Raw genomic sequence first — 7842 nt, forward strand, 5'->3', positions numbered from 1 at the left:
AGACCCAAAATAACTGATAGCAGGGTCGAAAGATATATTTGTACACCCATGTTCACAGCAGTGTTACTCACAATATCTAAAATGTGGAGGCAACCCAAGTATCCATCGACTGGTGAATAGATAAGCAAAATATGATATATCCTTATGACAACCCAAAACAAATGATGGCGGCAAAGATCTCAATCAAAGGAGGTTTATTAAGCGAAAGTTTGAGGACATGCCCCAGGAAAAACACAAACCATAGAAGTATCTGAGGCTGTTTCTGAAGGGGAATTTGGGAACTTCAGCATCTAAGGGGGATAGGACATACAGAAAGAAAAAGGAGCAGGAGAGTGGGCAGTCAGGCAAAATGGTTACATTCTTGAGAGGCCCAGGAAATCTACATTTTACATAAGATAAGGTGAACATTAAAAAAGAAAAAGGAACTGAAAGGAGCATTAATTATGTAGATATCCCTGGGTAGGTGGAAGGATGCTTGATCTTCTCTGTTCTGCACCTGGGAAGGTAAACTTGTAATTCATTATTAGTGTGGAATGGAAAAGACTTTAGTTTTAGAAACTAGATGTAGCCTGGAGACCTAAAGTTACAATTTGCATGTCCTTGCTTATAGAAGGCCAGCAAGGAATTTTCTTATGAATGATCAGTGGGGGCAGTCCTTGTAGTTGCCTGAGGCCTTTGGTCTGTTACTAGGGATCTGGCTGATGCATGACGTAGTAACAGCTATTAATTTGGAAGGGGGCGTTGCATAACTCAGCTTCCAAGCTTGACCCTCCTTTTTACATAAGGAATAAGGGTGGCGGTCCTGAGATTTTTCTTATCTTTTATATATATAATGGAATATCAGTAGCCTTAAAAAGAAAGGAAATTCTGACATATGCTATAATATGGATGAGCCTTGAAAACATTATGCTAAATAAAATAAGCGAGTCATGAAAACAAACAAACAAACACTGTATGATTCCACTTATACAAGGTGCCTAGTGAAGTCAAAGTCTTAGAGACAGAAAGCAGAATGCTGGTTTTTAGGGGCTTGGGAGGGGAGGGAATGAGAAGTTATTATTTAATGGGTATAGAGTTTAAGATTTATAAGATTAAAAGAATTCTTAAGGTGGACAGGGGTGATAGCTATGTTACAGGAAAGTAATTCCCTATGCTAGGAATCACGTGAATTCCAAGTGGGTCCTTGGCTTCACACAAAAAATAATTCAAGAGCAAGCTGACAGTGTAAAGTGAAAGAGAGTTTTATTTAGGAAATATGGAGGAAGATCTGTTCTACAAACAGAGTTGAAGCTAATTCTCCCTGGTAAGGAGAATAGCACTTTTAGTTATTTTATTTATTTATTTTTAGCAATGTCCTGATCATAAGCTAAGCAGAAGAATATTTGTTATTTCTTGAAAAGGGGTGGTGATTTCCTAAAACTGGGAACCTTCTCGTTTTTTTACTTTATGAGGTCCCTCCTGGAACTGTCATGGTGCGGATGGAGTAGTTGTCAGCATGCTGATACATTATAGCTAGGGCATAATGAGCTGCAAGGTTAAGCAGCAGCCAATTTCCTTGCCATCTTGGTTTTGACTGTTCTTAACTTCTGTCACTGCATCCTGTCTTTCATCAGGGTGGTTAGAGGCTTTTTCACTCTGTGTTAAACAGTGCCCGCCAGTTCCCTATCTCAGTTACAGGAAATTATGAATGTATTTAATACCACTGGATTGTACACTTAGGAAAGGCTAAGATGGTACATTTTTTGTTACATCCATTTTGCCAAAATAAACATTTAGAAGAAAATGATGATATAATCGAAGGTGAGAAAGACAGAGAAAATTGCCTGAGGGCAACTATTAATAATCAACTTACATAGAGAATTAAGCTGCTGAGCCACATCGATGGAAGAAGAAATGAAGTTTAATATATCATTTAATGTTTCAAAATTAAACAAGAAAAGAATTGAAAATCACATTATCATCAAATATTAGGGAGACTAGGCCAGTGATATAGCAGCCACATTTCATTTATATGAGGTAGTCATTGGCATTGTATTCTATATATCAGGAAATAGATAAAATAGGCATAATTGAGAATTCCAAATATTATCACCAGAAAACAAAATCAGAAATAATTTATGGAAATTACATCTAGTATGGGATACTGAAGTTGGGGAGAGTTGTACCAGAGAATATGGTTTTTATTATATGCCTTTCAGTACTACTGGATTAGTTATCTCATGAAAGTATTAATTTGACAAAATATTTTAAGATTTAATCTATCAACACTTTTAATACCATACGGCCATCCAAAAATCAGATAATCCTTAATGTGTTGGTTTTTTATAACGTTTGTCATACATTGTGAAGTCAAGCAAAAAAAGTACATTATTGGTAATATGATTGTATGATCCTGACACTATAATAAAAAAGTTATAGGTAAGTATGTATCTTTCAGTGATCTAATGTTGAATGTCAAAACACCCAAAAACTCAATAAGCATTGACTATTGTTCCCAAGGCAACCAGTTAGCTGGGTGTTTCTTCTTGTCTCTGTTGGAATCATTCCTGTGTCTAAGGTCACCTGCACATAAGGTAGACATCTCTACTAACCAGGCTAGGATCTCTCCTGTATTTGGAAAGTATCAGGCTGGTATGGGCTTGGTTGGACAACTGTGCTCTTCTGCATGTGACGTTTCTTATCAGCTAGTGATCTAGCCCAGGCTTATTCCTGTGGAGTTTCAGGTTTCCAAGAGGGAGAAGTGCACAGGCTTTGTAAAGCCTGGGCTGGGAACTGCAGAAGATCCCTCTACTGTATCATGTTGGCCAAAACCAAGTCATCAGGCCAGTTCAGAGTTAAGGCAAAGGGCATGGATACAAGGAGACCAATGATTAGGGCTACTGATAAAATCAGTATTGCATTACATGTTCTACACAAGTATAAGAAAAGACATTCACAAAGATGCAAGCTAAACATATAATTGTGGTTACGTTGTCCTGTGAAATTAAAGGAGCTGGATGACGATTTTCAACAACTATCCATACAAGCAAGCACCTTCAGAAGAACCAAAAATCAGTTAAAAATAGCAAATTAATGAACATTCTGGGAAGATGGACAACTAGAGACACAGCTTTACGGACTGTCCCAGAAGAAAAATAGAGGATTGTATGGAAGAGAGTGGAGAACAACTACTGCTAGGATGTGGCCCATGGGGAGACACAGCAGAGGAGTCCAGGGATCCCACCAAGAGGAGCTGCGGAGCTGGGAGACAGGAGAATAGAAAGAGAGATCGGTGGCACAGACCAAATCCAGAGAGGCCCAGAGCCCAGTGAAAGGGAAAAGAGAAGTGGCATTCTTGCGTCTGGACACCTCCCCCTGTGTACCTCCTCCATTCCTGGCATCCCAGAATGTAATTTTGGCTCAAGCTGGCTTCTAGCCATGGCCCCCGCCCCCTGCAGAGCAACCACAAAAGTGCTCTGTGCTGAGAGACCTGTCAGTTGGTGACAGGGACATATTCCCAGCTGAAGCCCCCTCGGAGAGCAGAGCCACCGTGGCAGAGCTGCGCGGATCACCTGCTGGCAGCTCCACTGGGTGGTTAGGACCCGGTGCCCCAAAACACAAGAGCAGTGCTGGGAGACCACAGACCGTCCTCCCACCATAGTGGCCACTAGAGTGCTCTGTGCTGAGAGGCCTGCTTCTCAGCCATGGGGGCGTGTTCCCAGCCGAGCCCACAGGACAGCTGCAGTCTGCGATTTTCCTGCCCACAGGCATTTGGCAGGATCACCCGATGGTGGCTCAGATAGGGGGCTGAACTTGGTGTTCCCCAGTCCTGAGGGTGGGGCGGGGAGACATAAGGGAGAGGACGTGGTTCCAGGCTTGGATGGTGAGATAGCCCTTGCAGCCATATCCAACAGAGGGTGTGGAGGGGCGCAGAGGAGCAGGGGTCTGTGAGCACGCCTCATCCCCGGCCCCTGCTGGAGAACTGCCATATTGGAGAAGGGCACTCGGACTGAATTAGCTTTGCCCCTGGTTCCCATGGCAACTGAATGCTTCAGGCACGTGGGCTAAACTGGAACAGCGACCCCTCCCACCACTCCCTATAATAGGAAGTGCAGCGTGATCCAAGAGACTTGTCAGCTGCTGCTTCTCCTCTGATGGAGACCTCTGCAGATAGAGAGGCCTACCTACCTCACCTGGGGATCTAGTGGTGGAACAGGGGTGCAAAACTGGAGATCCCCCTACCTGCCAGCATCATGCAGACACATGTCAGCAGGTCACAAACATGAAATATGGAGCAGCTCAAGAGCTGGTCTTGGGTGGAGAGGGAACACATGTGGACTGATCATAGGGGAGACTGCTGTGGAGTTCCAGGTAGAAAATAGGGAAGGCAAACACCCCACCCCACAGAGAAACTGGGCTAGTGGACAGGGATGGAAAAAGCCTGGCTTAGGGCCTTAGCAATCACATGATTAGGCCCCTCCCCTTAGGAGCAGCTCTCTGGGCTTGGAGAGATCACCCTGAACTCCATATCAGCATCTTCCCCTAGAGGCAGGATAAGGAACCTCTGATCCCCACTGAGGCTTAGCAAAGCCCCTCAGGCTTTTGCACTCCAACCACAATCTGTCTTGTGCCTCCCCCATCTCTGGTGGAGTCGGGACCAAGTAAACTCTGGGAGCTACAGGGTCCCTCCTAAAGCTTGGGGTATTCGTATGCCCCACCAGGGGGACCAGAGCCTACCATAGGCACAAAAGATTACCTTGGCAGCTGGCTCCTCCACACAAATTACAATCAATGACAGGTTAGAACACTCCCATAGCTAAACATAGTGCCTTTCAACTCAAGCAATCAGCGAGCAGCAGATTCACACCCAGAAGTACAATCCATCAGCTTGAAGATTAAGCTGGGGACCGTACTCCCTACACTAGGTTGAGAAGAGGTGAAGACAACAGGTCAGAGATAACCTGAGAGGTACATGAAACCTGCTAAACACTGCAAAGGCAACTCAGGACCAGCACTCCTCTCTCCAGCATGGTCAGGGATTGATCACTGGGGACTTGGAGACAGGGCCATAAGCCAGCCCTAGCACCCTGAGCTCTTGATTAAGAAGACAGATAAAAAGGAATCAGTGAAAGAACTCTGGAAACATGAAAAATCAGAGCAAAAGGACATACTGAAAAGGAATCAATAACTCCTTGCTAATAGATAACAACATAAACAAAATGGTTAAAATGACAGATGAAGAATTTTGAATATGGCTTGTAAGAAAGCTCAATGAAATACAAGAGAAAATAGAAGCCCAACACAAAGAATCCACAAAAACAATGCAGGAAGTGAATGAAAAATTATCTAATGAAATCAAAATATTACAGAAAAACCAAACAGAAATTCTGGAAATGTCAAATTCATTCAAGGAATTACAAACCACAATGGAAAGCCTTAAGAATAGGCTATATCAGGCAGAATAAAGAATCTCAGAGCTTGAAGATAACACCTATGAGCTAAACAAATCAGTCAAAGAGAAAGAATAGAGAAGAGGAACAAACAAAGCCTACAAGAAATGTGAGATTATGTAAAGAAGCCAAACACAAGAATCATACACATCCCTCAGAATGAAAAAGAAAATGTACAAAGGTTGGATAATTTACTTGAGGGAACATTTGACAAAAATTTCCCCAGCCTTGGTAGAAATCTGGATATCAGGTACAAGAAGCACACAGGACCCCTGAGAGATTCATTGTAAAGAGATAATCACCACAACACATAGTCTTTAGGCTGGCAGAACAAATCCGGAGACATCATTTTACCAGACTTTAAGCTATACTAACCAAAACAGCATGGTACTGGCACAAAAACAGAGACATAGATCTATGGATCAGAACAGAGAACCCAGATATGAAACCATCCTCATATTGCCATCTGATCATTGACAAAGCAGATAAAAACATATGCTGGGGAAAAGAATCCCTATCCAATAAATAGTGCTGGGAAAACTGGATACCATATGTAGAAGACTGAAACAGGATGTGCACCTCTCACTACTCACAAAAATTAATTCACAAAGGATAACAGGCTTAAACCTAAAAATTCTAGAAGAAAATGTTGGGAAAACTCTTACAGATACCTGCCTAGGCAAAGAATTTATGAGGAAGAACCCAAAGGCAATCATGGCAACAACAAAAATAATAAATGGGACTTGATCAAATTAAAAAGTTTCTACACAGCCAAAGACACAATCAATAGAGCAAACAGACAACCTACAGAATGGGAGAAACTATTTGCATGCTTATACCCAATAAAGGGCTAATAACCAGAATCTGAAATAACTGAAGCAAATCAGCAAGAAAAAAAATCAAACAATCCCATTAAAAAGTGGGCAAAAAGTTTGCAAATGAAGACATACTAATGGCCAAAAAACACATGATAAAATTCTCAATGTTTCTAATCACCAGGGAAATGCAAATCAAAACCACAATGAGATATCAACTAACTCCTATAAGAATAGCTCTTACCAAAAATTCCCCAAACAACACATGCTGGCATGGATGCAAATAGAAAGAAACATTTTACATTGTTGGTGGGACTGCAAACTAGTACACCCTCTATGGAAAATAGTATGAAGAAACCTCAAAGAACAAAAAGTAGACCTACCATTTGATCCAGCAATCCCACTACTAGGTATTTACCCAAAGGAAAAAAAGACAGTTTATCAAAAAGGCACTTGCACTCAAATGTTTATAGCAGCATAATTCATAATCGCAATGATGTGAAAACAACCCAAGTGCCCATCAATACATGAGTGGATTAATAACATGTGGTGTATGTATACCATGGAGTACTAATCAGCCATAAAAAAATGGTGATCTAGTATCTTTTGTAACATCCTGGATGGAACTGGAGACCATTCTTCTAAGTGAAGTATCACAAGAATGGGAAAACAAACACAACATGTACTCAATAATAAATTGGTACTAATTGATCAACATTTACATGCACATATGGAAGTAAAATTCAATGCAAATCAAAAAGGTGAGAGAGAGGAGGAGTGGGTAAATTCACCCAGAATGGGTAAAATGCACACTATCTTGGTGAAGGGCATGATTGTAACTTTGACTCAAGCTACATAAATTATAGCAAACTATGTAACTAAAATGAGTGTACCCCCATAATGTTCTAAAATATATTTAAAAAAAGGAAAAAAAAAAAGAAAAAAGAAAAGAAGCTGGATGATGCTTTTCCATTTTATAAACTTCTCTGTTAACTGCAAACACATATCTAGTATTAAGAAAGAATTTAAGTGAAAGAGTCTCTTATATATTTATCAAGCAAAAATACATACTGCAGTCTCATGGATAAACAATACCCCAGTTGAGAAATAAGCAGAACTGGAGAACAAAAAGGAAAGACATTACTTATCTGGGTTTTTAAAGCAGTAACAGAAGTATCACCATTTGGCAGCCCTTAGCCAGCCTCTCTCCCTCCTTACCTTCCAAATTCACACTTCTGAGATTGAGCAGACATCAGTGAAGTGAAGACTTTCTGCTATTAGAAGCTGGTGGTGGCACAGAGACAAATAGGGGTTAATTTGATTTGTTATCAGTTTTAAAAATAGTCTGGAAGGCAATGCAAAGACTTGCATTTGAATGTGTATGCTTTCATTCTGATAACTTTGTTGTATCAAAGAGAAAAGACATGTTTTGCTTCCTGTTTTCCAAAGGAATGTAGTTACATATTAGGGCAGGGATTCTGATTCTCTTTTGGCAAAGAAAAAGAGAGTTTGAATCTCTGCAGTTTCCCACATAGGCAGTGTAAACAAGTTGGTCCACTGACAGGAGAGGAAGAGGGCTGTGGAGACAGCTTTCACTT

Source organism: Eulemur rufifrons, chromosome 6 (assembly GCF_041146395.1).
Source record: "Eulemur rufifrons isolate Redbay chromosome 6, OSU_ERuf_1, whole genome shotgun sequence".
NCBI lineage: Eukaryota > Metazoa > Chordata > Mammalia > Primates > Lemuridae > Eulemur > Eulemur rufifrons.